The 11,437-nt window shown below is 46.7% G+C and overlaps 1 non-coding gene and 1 pseudogene across 1 annotated transcript; one reads left to right on the top strand and one right to left on the bottom strand.

Moving 5' to 3' along the window:
* Nucleotides 1-3,323: 3,323 nt before the first annotated feature.
* Nucleotides 3,324-3,426, bottom strand: LOC116525867. The gene has a single exon (XR_004257863.1). It is a non-coding gene; the product is annotated as a U6 spliceosomal RNA (small nuclear RNA).
* Nucleotides 3,427-6,034: 2,608 nt separating this feature from the next.
* On the top strand, nucleotides 6,035-6,499 carry LOC116525840 (annotated as a pseudogene).
* The last annotated feature ends 4,938 nt before the right edge of the window (nucleotides 6,500-11,437 follow it).

Here is an 11,437-nt window from a genome sequence, read left to right on the forward strand (position 1 = left end):
AAATATAAAAATTAGCCATCCGTGGTGGTGGGCACATGTAATCCCAGCTACTCAGGAGGCTGAGGCAGGAGAATTGCTGGAACCCAGGAGGTGGAGGTTACAGTGAGCCGAGATCACATCACTGCACTCTAGCCTTGGCATCGGAGTGAGACATTGTCTCAAACAAACAAACAAAACCAGAGATGGAGTTTTGCCATGTTTCCCAGGCCAGTCTCAAACTCCTGAGCTCCAGTGATCTGCCTTCCTTGGCCTCCCAAAGTGATGGGATTCTAGGTGTGAGTCATGGCACCCAGCCCATTTTCTATTTTCTCATCACCGCTTCCAAATCCCTTCAGTTCCTTAGCCCTATCTAGGGCAGAGTCATCACTTTGGCGTGGTAAAACTCAGGCCAGCTCTGTTTCAAGCCCCACTCACGTATCAGGTTCACGGTGCTTCACCTCCTCTTCCCAGCACAACTGGGGCACTCACCCTGCTTGCTGGGAGAATGAGGAGATTGGGGAGTGGGCACGGTCTAGTTCAGTGATACCTCCTGCCTCTTTTCAAGGTCTTGCTTCCTAGCTGCCGTGGAGTGGACAGGAGGAATGGAAGGACAAGGAAGAAGGCAGCAGAGGTCTCTTAATGTAGCTGGCTAGAGGTCCAAGGTGAGGAGGCCCCAGATCCGGTTGGACTTGGTTCCATCTATTACTGCTGGCCTCTGAGGATAGGGTGGACTCTGCACAGATGGTGTCCCCTCTATGATGAAGCCCTGCTCAGAAAAGCCAGCCTAGTCTTCCCTGCCCCACCAGGAAATCCAGTTTCCAATCCCCAGAGAGAGGGCCCCACTGTTTGCTTCAGAGGCCATCTGGGCAGCGTGTGAGCCCTGCCCTTCCTCTGAACTTTGGGCTTCTTCCTATGGAGACATTGAGGCTTTTCTGCACCTTCCAAGGGTTATGAGAGATGGCCTGGGGGTGCCTCCTTCTTGTTCTTTGACTCAGACAAGGTTTTTGAACACTGCCAACGTGGGCTGTGCTAGCGGCTAGATAGACTGCCTTCAGCAATCACAGCGCTGTCAATACTTGATTCCATTTCTAAGACTGTTTCCCAGGCTGTTCTCAAACTCCTGAATCTGGGCCACAAGCATAAAAGAAGCTGTGTGTAATTAGTTTGCTTCTTTCTATAGACCTGTTTGTTGAAATGGAGTCTTCTGCTGGCAAATCGTCCCATAGAAAAAGAGGTGGGTACAAAGGGCCCAGATGGAAAACCTGAAGGAAAAAAACAAACTCTTTTTTGGTCTGATTTGGGTAAAAATGATATTCTGAAGCAGAATATCAGTTGCAAAGAGATCATTATCTATACTCCCTAAGTAAATATTAAGGGGGCGGCCATTCTTTTCATCTTGCTATATACAATTTTCACAAGCTATATACCTCCGGGGATATTGACAAAGACTCTTTCAACAGAACAATAATCAATGAGAACTGTAGTTTGTAGCTTTTGAAGCAAAATAAAATGAGACCTATCGAGACACACCAAATCATTTACATCCCTTTTAAAATCAGTCAGAAGGAGGGTACATCCAGGACAATGGCAAACTAGGGGCCTCAAAACACATGTTTTTGGCCAGGTGTGATGGCTCATGCCTGTAATCCCTACACTTTGGGAGGCTGAGTGGGTAGATTACCTGAGATCAGGAGTTCCAGGCCAGCCTGGGCAACATGGTGAAACCCTGTCTTTACTAAAAATACAAAAATTAGCCAGGCATGGTGGCAGGCGCCTTTAGTCACAGCTGCTCAGGAGTCTGAGGCAGGAGAATCACTTGAACCCAGGAGACGGAGGTTGCGGTGCGCTGAGATCGCACCACTGCACTCCAGCCTGGGCGACAGAGTGACACTACATCTCAAAAAAAGAAAAAGAAAGAGAAATCTGGTTGTTTAAAAGAGTCAGGGACTTCCCCCTTCTCTCTCTCTTACTCCTACTTTCTCCATGTGGTGCGCCTGTTCCCCTTAGCCTTCTGCCATGACTGTAAGCCTTCTGAGGGGCTTATCAGAAGTAGATGCTGGCACCAGGTTTCCTGTACAGTCTGCAGAACCATGAGCCAATTAAACCTCTTTTCTTTATAAATTACCCAGCCTTCATAAATTTCTCATGGCTTACTTCCTCCTTTTACCCAGTCACTCCCTCAGAGAGGTCTTCCCTGACCACAGCTCTTACTCTGTACTTCATTTCTCTTATATGCTTATTTATTTATTGAGACAGAGTCCCGCTCTGTCGCCGAGGCTGGAGTGCGATGGTTCAGTCATAGCTCACTGCAGTCTCGAACCCCTCAGCTCAAGCAATCCTCCTGCCGCAGCCTCCCCAGCAGCTAGGACCACAGGCATGAACTACCACACCCAACCAATTTATTTTTTTTGAGATGGAGCCTCACTCTGTTTCCTGGGCTGGAGTGCAGTGGTGATCTTGCCTCACTGCAACCTCCGTCTCCCAGGTTCAAGCAATTCTCCTGCCTCAGCCTCCCGAGTAGCTGGGATTACAGGCACCCACCACTACACCCAGCTGATTTTTTGTATTTTTAGTAGAGACAGGGTTTCACCATGTTGGCCAGGCTGGTCTAGAACTCCTGACCTCGTGCTTCACCTACTCAGCCTCCCAAAGTGCTGGGATTACAGGTGTGAGCCACCACGCTCGGCCCCAACCAGTTTTTAAAATTTTATGTACAGATAGGTTCTTACTATGTTGGCCAGGCTGGTCTCGAACTCCTGGCCTCAAGCGATCTTCCTGCCTCAGCTTCCCAAAGTGCTGGGATTATAGGTGTAAGCCATGAGGCCTGCCACATTTTTCATCATAGCATGGATTATTATCTGTTTAATTGATACTCCACTGTCTGTTCTAGGAGCTTACCTCAATGAGGGCAGAACTGCTATATTCTGTTCTTTACTATGTCCACGGCCCCAACAGTGCCTGGTGTTGGAGAAATAATCATTAAAAATAAGGGCTGGGTGCAATGGCTCACACCTGTAATCCCAGCACTTTGGTGGGCCGAGGCGGGCAGATCACGAGGTCAGGAGATGGAGACCATCTTGGCTAACATGGTGAAACCCTGTCTCTACTAAAAATACAAAAAATTAGCCCGGCATGGTGGTGCATGCCTGTAATCCCAGGTACTCAGGAGGCTGAGGCAGGAGAATCACTTGAACCCAGGAGGCGGAGGTTGCAGTGAGCTGAGATGGCACCTCTGCACTCCAGCCTGGACAATAGAGTAAGACTCCATCAAGTCTCCTGCCACTCCAGAAAACTACTCCACAAAGGTACCTTCAGCACAACAGTTGGTATTATTGTTATTGTTTTTTAATATGGAACACTTCATGAATTTACACATCATCTTTGCACAGTGGTCATGCTGATTTTCTCTGTGTCGTTCCAATTTTAGTGTTTCTTCTGCAGAAGGAGGCACAGCACTGGTTGTTAATATCGCAGGCTGACTAGAGCGCAATGCGGCCGTTAATTTTCACCACTTCCTCTCTGGGTACTGGTGGCCAGGGTAGTTTTCCTGCTAGAATCTCATTCTCCACCTTGCCTGTGCTGATGTCCCGTGTTACCCTGTGAGCCTCACTGGCCAGGTAGGGAACACCGGCGCGGTGGCTCATGCCTGTAGTCCTAGCACTTTGGGAGGCCGAGGTGGGTGGATCACCTGAGTTCAGGAGTTCAAGACCAGCTTGGCCATCATGGTGAAACCCCATCTTTAAAAAAAAAAAAAAAAAAAAAGGCATACAGAAACCTGAAACAGGCCTATAGCTAGGCCTCTTGCACCAGTTAGCCATGCTGTGAATGAAAAGGAAAAGTTTTTGAAGGAAATTAAAAGTGCCACTCCATGGAACACATAAATGATAAGACAGTGAAACATGTCTGGGCATGGCAGCTTGGCTGGGTGCAGTGGCTCACACCTGTAATCTGGGAAGCCAAGGTGGGCAGGCAGGTTACTAGAGGTCAGGAGTTTGAGACCAGCCTGGACAACATGGCAAAACCCCGTTTCTACTAAAAATACAAAAAAATTAGCTAGGCATGGTGGTGTGTGCCTATAATCCCAGCTACCCTGGAGGCCGAGGCACAAATATTGCTTGAACCTGGGAAGTGGAGGTTTCAGTGAGACTTGGTCTCAAAAAAACAAACAAACAAAAAAAAAAAAACAAAGTGAAACAGCCTTATTGCTGTTACAAAGAAAGCTGTAGTGGTCTGGATAGAAGATCAAACCAGATGCAATGTTCCCTGAAGCCACAGCCTAAACCGCAGCAAGGCTGTAACGCTCCTCAATTCCATGAAGGCTAAGAGAGGTGAGGAAGCTGCAGAAAGAAGTTGGAAGCTAGCAGAGGTTGGTTCACAAAGACTAAGGAAAGAAGCCATCTTCGTAACAGATGCACAAGGTAAAACGCAAGTGTGGCTATAGAAGCTGTAGCATGTTATCCAGATCTCGCTGAGGTCATTGAAAAACAGCCTTATATTAGAAGATGTCATCTAGGACTTTTTTTTTTTTTTTTTGAGATGGTGCCTTGCTCTGTTGCCTAGGCTGGAGTGCAGTGGCACATCTCGGCTCACCACAACCTCCGCCTCCTGGATTCAAGCAGTTCTCCTGCCTCAGCCTCCCAAGTAGCTGGGATTACAGGTGCCCACCATCATGCCCAGCTAATTTTTGTATTTTTAGTAGAGACAGAATTTCACCATATTGGTCAAGCTGGTCTCGAACTCCATGATCTGCCTGCCTCGGCCTCCCAAAGTGCCGGGATTACAGGCATGAGCCACCATGCCCAGCCCCATCTAGGACTTCTATAGCTAGACAGGAGTTAATGCCTGGCTTCAAAGCTTCAAAGGACAGGCTGACTCTCTTGTTAGGGGCTGATGCAGCTGGTGACTCTAAATTGAAGTCAGTGCTTATTTAGCCTTCCAAAAATCCTATGAAACATAAGAATCATGCTAAAGCTACTCTGCCTTTGCTCTAGAAGTGGAATGACAAAGCCTGGATGATAGCATATCTCATTTAGAGAATTATTTGCTGAATATTTTAAGCCCACTGTTGAGACCTAGTGGTAAGAAGAAAAGACTCTTTTCAAAATATTACTGCTTACTGACAGTGTACCTGGTCACCCAAGAGCTCTGATGGAGATGTACAAGGAGATTAATGTCTTCATGACTGTTAACACAACATTTATTCTGCATCCCATGGATCAAGAAGCAATATTACATTTCAAGTCTTACTATTCAAGCAATATATTTGGTAAGGCTATAGCTGCCATAGGTAGTGATTTCTCTGATGGATCTGGGCAAGTCAAAAAACTTCCGGAAAGGATTCATCATTTTATTGTCCTGAAGAACATTCATGATTCTTGGCTGGAGGTCAAAACATTGACATTAACAAGAGTTTGCAAGAAGTTGGTTCCAACCTTTGTGGATGACTTTGAGGGATTTAAGACTTCAGTAGAGGAAATCACTAAACATGTGGTATAAACAGCAAGAGAAGCAGAATTAGAAGTGGAGCCTGGGATGGGTGCAGTGGGTCATGCCTATAATCCCAGCACTTTGGGAAGCTGAGGTGGGCTGATCACCTGAGGTCAGGAGTTCGAGATCAGCCTGACCAACATGGAGAAACCTCATCTCTACTAAAAATACAATTAGCTGGGCGTGGTGGTGCATGCCTGTAATCCTAGCTACTCAAGAGGATGAGGCAGGAGAATTGATTGAACCCAGGAGGTGGAGGTTGTGGTAAGCCAAGATCACGCCCGTGCACTCCAAGAGCAAAACTCCATCAAAAAAAAAAAAAAAAAAAAAAAAAAAAGTGGAGCCTAAACATGTGACTGAATTGCTGCAGACTGAATTGCTGCAGTCTTATGATCAAATTTTTATGGATAAGTTGCTTCTTATAAATGCACAAAGAAGGTTTCTTGACATGGAATCTACTCCTGGTGAAGATCCTATGAACATCGTTGAAATGGAAACAGCCCCCACTGCTGCTCTGAAAAGCCATCTTTGCATTGTTCCTCGTCTGGCTCCATGCCTCCTCCTCCGTTGTGGAATCCGGCAGCTTTATCGTCAGAGTTCCCAAACTCTCACTATGTTTTTAATCCCAAGTGCTCTCATGTCAGACGCAGCCGTAGACACCAGCTCTGATGTCACCATCAAGGACTTAAAGGAGAAGAAGCGAGTTGTGGAGGGGAAGAAGGGAGTTGTGGAGGAGGCGGAAACGGAAGAGACGCCCTTGCTAATGGGAACGCTAATGAGGAAAATGGGAGCAGGAGGCTGACGATGAGGTAGATGAACAAGAGAAAGAAGGTGACGATGAGGAAGAGGATGGAGATGAAGACGAGAAAGCTGGTCTGCTACTGGCAAGTGGGCAGCTGAAGATGATGAGGATGATGATGTTGATACCAAGAAGCAGAAGATTGATGAGGACCACTAGATGGCAAAAAAGGAACAACAACAACAAAAAATGGCTGGGATCCATTCACCCTCCACTTCGCGTCTCAGAATCTAAATGGGGTCACCTTCGAGTAGAGAGGCCGCCCGCAGATGACACACACTCTCCGCCACCCAACCCAAACCACAAGAATTTGTAACAGGGGAGGAAAAAAGAACCAAAACTTCCAATGCCCTGCTTTTTTCCTTAAAAGAACTTTAAATGCAGCCATAAAAAAGAATGAGTTCATGTCCTTTGCAGGGACATAGATGAAGATGGACATCATCATTCTCAGTGAACTAACACAGGAACAGAAAACCAAACCACATGTTCTCACTCATTAGTGGGAAGTGAACAATGAGAACACATGGACACAGGGAGGGGAACGTCACACACAGGGGCCTGTCGTGGGGTGGGGGGCAAGGGGAAGGAGAGCATTAGGACAAATACCTAATGCATGCAGGGCTTAAAACCTAGAAGAGAGGTTGATGGGTGCAGCAAACCACCATGGCACATGTATACCTATGTAACAAACCTGCACGTTCTGCACATGTATCCCAGAACTTAAAGTAGAATTTTTAAAAAGGCTAAACTTGTTATAGGAATATTACTATGATTATTATTATAAATTCACCTCCATCAAAAAATACTTTAAAAAGGAAATTTGTATTTTTTATTTATATTTTATATTTTTGTACATATTGATAGGGTCAGCCTTTTTTTTTTTTTTTTTTTTTAAGATGGAGTTTCTCTCTTGTCACCCAGGCTGGAGTGCCATGGTGTGATCTCGGCTCACTGCAATCTCTGCCTCCCAGGTTCAAGCAATCTTCCTGCCTCACCCTCCCGAGTAGCTGGGATTACAGGTGTGAGCCACCCTGCCCTGCCTAGGGTCAGCCATTTTTAATGATCTTGGATGACCAAGCCAACCTTGGGAGCGTTCTCTGTCCTACTTCTGACTTGACTTGTGGTGTGACGATGTTCATTATAACCTCAAAGGAGAAACAAACACCTCTGGGGGTAAAGTGATTCTCCTGCCTCAGCCTCCCAAGTAGCTGGGACTACAGGTGCCCAGCACCACCCCTGGCTAATTTTTGTATTTTTAGTAGAGATGGGGTTTTGCTATGTTGGCCAGGCTTATCTCTACCTCCTGACCTAGGTAATCCACCTGCCTCAGCCTCCCAAAGTGCTGGGATTGTAGGCGTGAGCCACCACACCTGGCCATCTTATTTTAATAATATGTCATAGTTACCCCAAACTTCATCAACCACCACCTTGATCAGTTAGCAACCATCAGCATTGAGGCAAGACCCTCCACCAGCAAAAAGATCATGGCTCACTGAAGGCTCAGATGATTGTTAGCAGTTTTTAGGAATAAAGTGTTTTTTTATTTTGTTTGTTTGTATTATTATTTTGAGATGGAGTCTCACTCTGTAGCCCAGGCTGGAGTGCAGTGGCATGATCTCGGCTCACTGCAACCTCTGCCTCCCGGGTTCAAATGATTCTCCTGCCTCAGCCTCCCGAGTAGCTTGGATTACAGGCAAGCACCACCATGCATGGCTAATTTTTCTATTTTTAGTAGAGATGGGGTTTCACCATGTTGGCAAGGCTGGTCTCAAACTCCTGACCTCAAGTGATCCACCTGCCTTGGCCTCCCAAAGCACAGGGATTACAGGCGTGAGCCACCACGCCTGGCCATAAAGTGTTTTTAAATTTACATGTACATTGGTATTGTAGACATAATGTTATTGCACACAAAAGAAAACATTATAGCGGCCAGAAACGGTGGCTCACACCTGTAATCTCAGCACTTTGGGAGGCCAAGGTGGGTGGATCACCTGAGTCAGGAGTTCAAGACCAGCCTGGCCAACATGGTGAAGCCCCGTCTCTACTAAAAATGCAACAATTAGCTGGGCGTGGTGGTGCATGCCTGTAATCCCAGGTGCTCGGGAGGCTGAGGCAAGAGAATCGCTTGAACCCAGGAGGCGGAGGTTGTAGTGAGCCAAGATTGCACCACTGCATTCTGGCCTGGGCAACGGGCGTGAGACTCCATCTCAAAAAAAAAAAAAGAAAAGAGGGGGCCGGGCACGGTGGCTCAAGCCTGTAATCCCAGCACTTTGGGAGGCCGAGGCGGGTGGATCACGAGGTCAAGAGATCGAGACCATCCTGGTCAACATGGTGAAACCCCGTCTCTACTAAAAATACAAAAAATTAGCTGGGCATGGTGGCACGTGCCTGTAATCCCAGCTACTCAGGAGGCTGAGGCAGGAGAATTGCCTGAACCCAGGAGGCGGAGGTTGCCGTGAGCCGAGATCGCGCCATTGCACTCCAGCCTGGGTAACAAGAGCGAAACTCTGTCTCAAAAAAAAAAAAAGAAAAGAGGGAGGGAAGGAAGGAAGGAAGGAAGGAAGGGAGGGAGGGAGGGAGGGAGGGAGGGAGGAAGGAAGGGAGGGAAACGTTATAGTGTAAACATAGCTTGTATAAAAAAATGTCTCTTATTTTGCTGCAATAGTCACATTATTGCAGTGGTTTAGAATGAAACCTACAACATCTCCAAGGTATGTTTTAAAAATATTTAGTTACATTTTCTCAGTATTATTTAAGTAATTTTGACTTAAAATTTGATATATAACTTTTATATGCTAAGACATATGTGTGGGCACCAGAGCGACGTTATTCCCTGAGTCCGAGAATGCCTTCAAAATGTCTAGTTGATGTATTACTCTCTAGGTAGGAACATCTGTTCATTTTAAGTTTCACTTTTCCTCCAAGACAATCTGAGATGCTGTTGCAGAAATCACAGGTGTAGTGACACTCATAGCCACTTACACATTTCCTCCAGAGCACATATACTTTTTCCCAAGAGATAAGCCCTAGATCTGAGGGGCTGCAGTGCAGAGACCCACAGGTCTGCAGCCACCCAGGACCATGCTTCTGTGTGTGAATTTACCCAGTAAATCGTCCTATGCTGACACACTGGATTTGTCTGCCTTCTCCGGTTTACTGGCTCCTTCAGCATTTGCAGGCTGCTTTGTATATGTGACCCTTTCATGGAACAATGTACTATGTGACCATTTATTTATTATTTAGAGACAGAGTCTTGCTCTGTTGCCCAAGCTGGAGTACAGTGCGATCTCGGCTCACTGCAACCTCTGCCTCCCGGGTTCAAGAGATTCTTCTGCCTCAGCCTCCTGAGTAGCTGGGACTACAGGCATGCGCCACCATGCCCAGGTAATTTTTTTGTATTTTTAGTCGAGATGTGGGGTTTCACCGTATCTGCCAGGATGGTCTCGAACTCCTGACCTCGTGATCTGCCCACTTCAGCCTCCCCAAGTGCTGGGATTACAGGGGTGAGCCACCACGCCAGGCCGTGACCTGCTTTTATACTCATATCAGTGCACCACAGAAGTTATGGGTAGACTATCTGGGATGGCCATGTGAGGAATTCAGCAGACCTTTCCCTACAAAATAGCCATTGAATTGGTGAAAAGCGTTTGTTCGTTTGTTTGAGACATGGTCTGGCTCTGTCACCCAGGCTGGACTGCAGTGGTGCCATCTCAGCTCACTGTGGACTTGATCTCCCAGGCTCAAGTGATCCTTCAACCTCAGCCCCCCTAGTAGCTGGGACTACAGGTGTGCGCCACCATGTCCGGCTAATTTTTTTATTTCTTCTAGAGACAGGATTTCACCATGTTGCCCAGGCTGGTCTCAAACTCCTGGGCTCAAGTGATCCTCGCACCTCAGCCTCCCAAAGTGCTGGGATTACAGGTGTGAGCCACTGCACCTGACCTAATTGGTGAAAATGATTTAAATAATAAAAAAAATTTTACCTTGTCCTAAGGACATATAGCAAATGAAGAAAATTTATTCAAGAACATCTCCTGAATCTCAGTAAGAATAAAGAGTCAGGGCATGAGTCACATCCCACTCCCATCTTCTAAGCAGAAGGTGCTTCTCAGGAATCCCAGCTACTTTGGAGGGAGGCTGCCGCAGGAGGAAGCTGTGAGCTCAGAGTTCAAGGCTTCAGTGAGCTATGATTGCACCACTGCACTCCAGCCTGGGTGGCAGAAAGAGACCTTGTTTTGAAAAACAAAAACAGCACAATTGGAAAGTGAATTTCCCCTAAAACATACACTTCTCTGGATCCCACATGTTGCCCAGGCACAAGCTACGGTAGCACTGGGCTGGAAGCTGAGAACCAGGAAACTGGGGCTCTAGATTATCCTGCCACACCAGCCGGCCTCAAGAGATCTTCAAGTTCACCCGCCTCTAATGTGGTGAGAGGCAGATTGTCCACAGCAGCTCAGCTTGCACCCAGGAGGAGCTCAACTGGATCTCCACACCCTGTGGAAGGCAGCCAGCACTGACAGCCAGAGCAGAACTTAGGGCACAATGAAAAAGATACTCTATTTAGTCACATCAATGCTGTGGGTAAGAAAATGCCTTTCACTGTGCACTTATTTACATAGTGTTGCAAGCAGGTACCAGGATATAGGAATATAATTGTACATGCCAAGTGCGTCAGGGAACTCAGGATAAGGGGCCAGTTAGGACCAAGAGTTATGACTTGATACAGATCAATTCAGAAAAGGTTTACAGAGTTAACACATGAGCATCTATAGGTTAGGCACAGTGAGAGAGAGAGAGAGGCAGGGTCAGTACTAACATGTTTCTCCTTGCTACCAGCCCATGCCTTGGAAGAGTGCTGACTTACAGTGTATGGTACGGGATAAAGGAAGCCATCAGTCGTCTGTATTACTCTCAGCTGTTCAGACGTATGTTCCTGCCTTTTTCGTCTTCCTTGAGGAAGGTGGTTTAATTATTTACCAGTGCATGCCATGGGTGAAGGCCAAGAGCTTTCACGATTTCAGAACAGAACCAAAAGCAGTGCATTGGGAGAAATGCGCACTGCCAGGTGAGAACAGCGAGCACAGGTCCCAAAACCCTTCCCACAGTTCAACACCCTGGACACAATATTTTTATAAAATTACTAACTCACAGTACTTTACAGAGGGCTGT

The sequence above is a fragment of the Sapajus apella genome, unplaced genomic scaffold (assembly GCF_009761245.1).
Source record: "Sapajus apella isolate SASKATOON/1434 unplaced genomic scaffold, GSC_monkey_1.0 scaffold48, whole genome shotgun sequence".
NCBI lineage: Eukaryota > Metazoa > Chordata > Mammalia > Primates > Cebidae > Sapajus > Sapajus apella.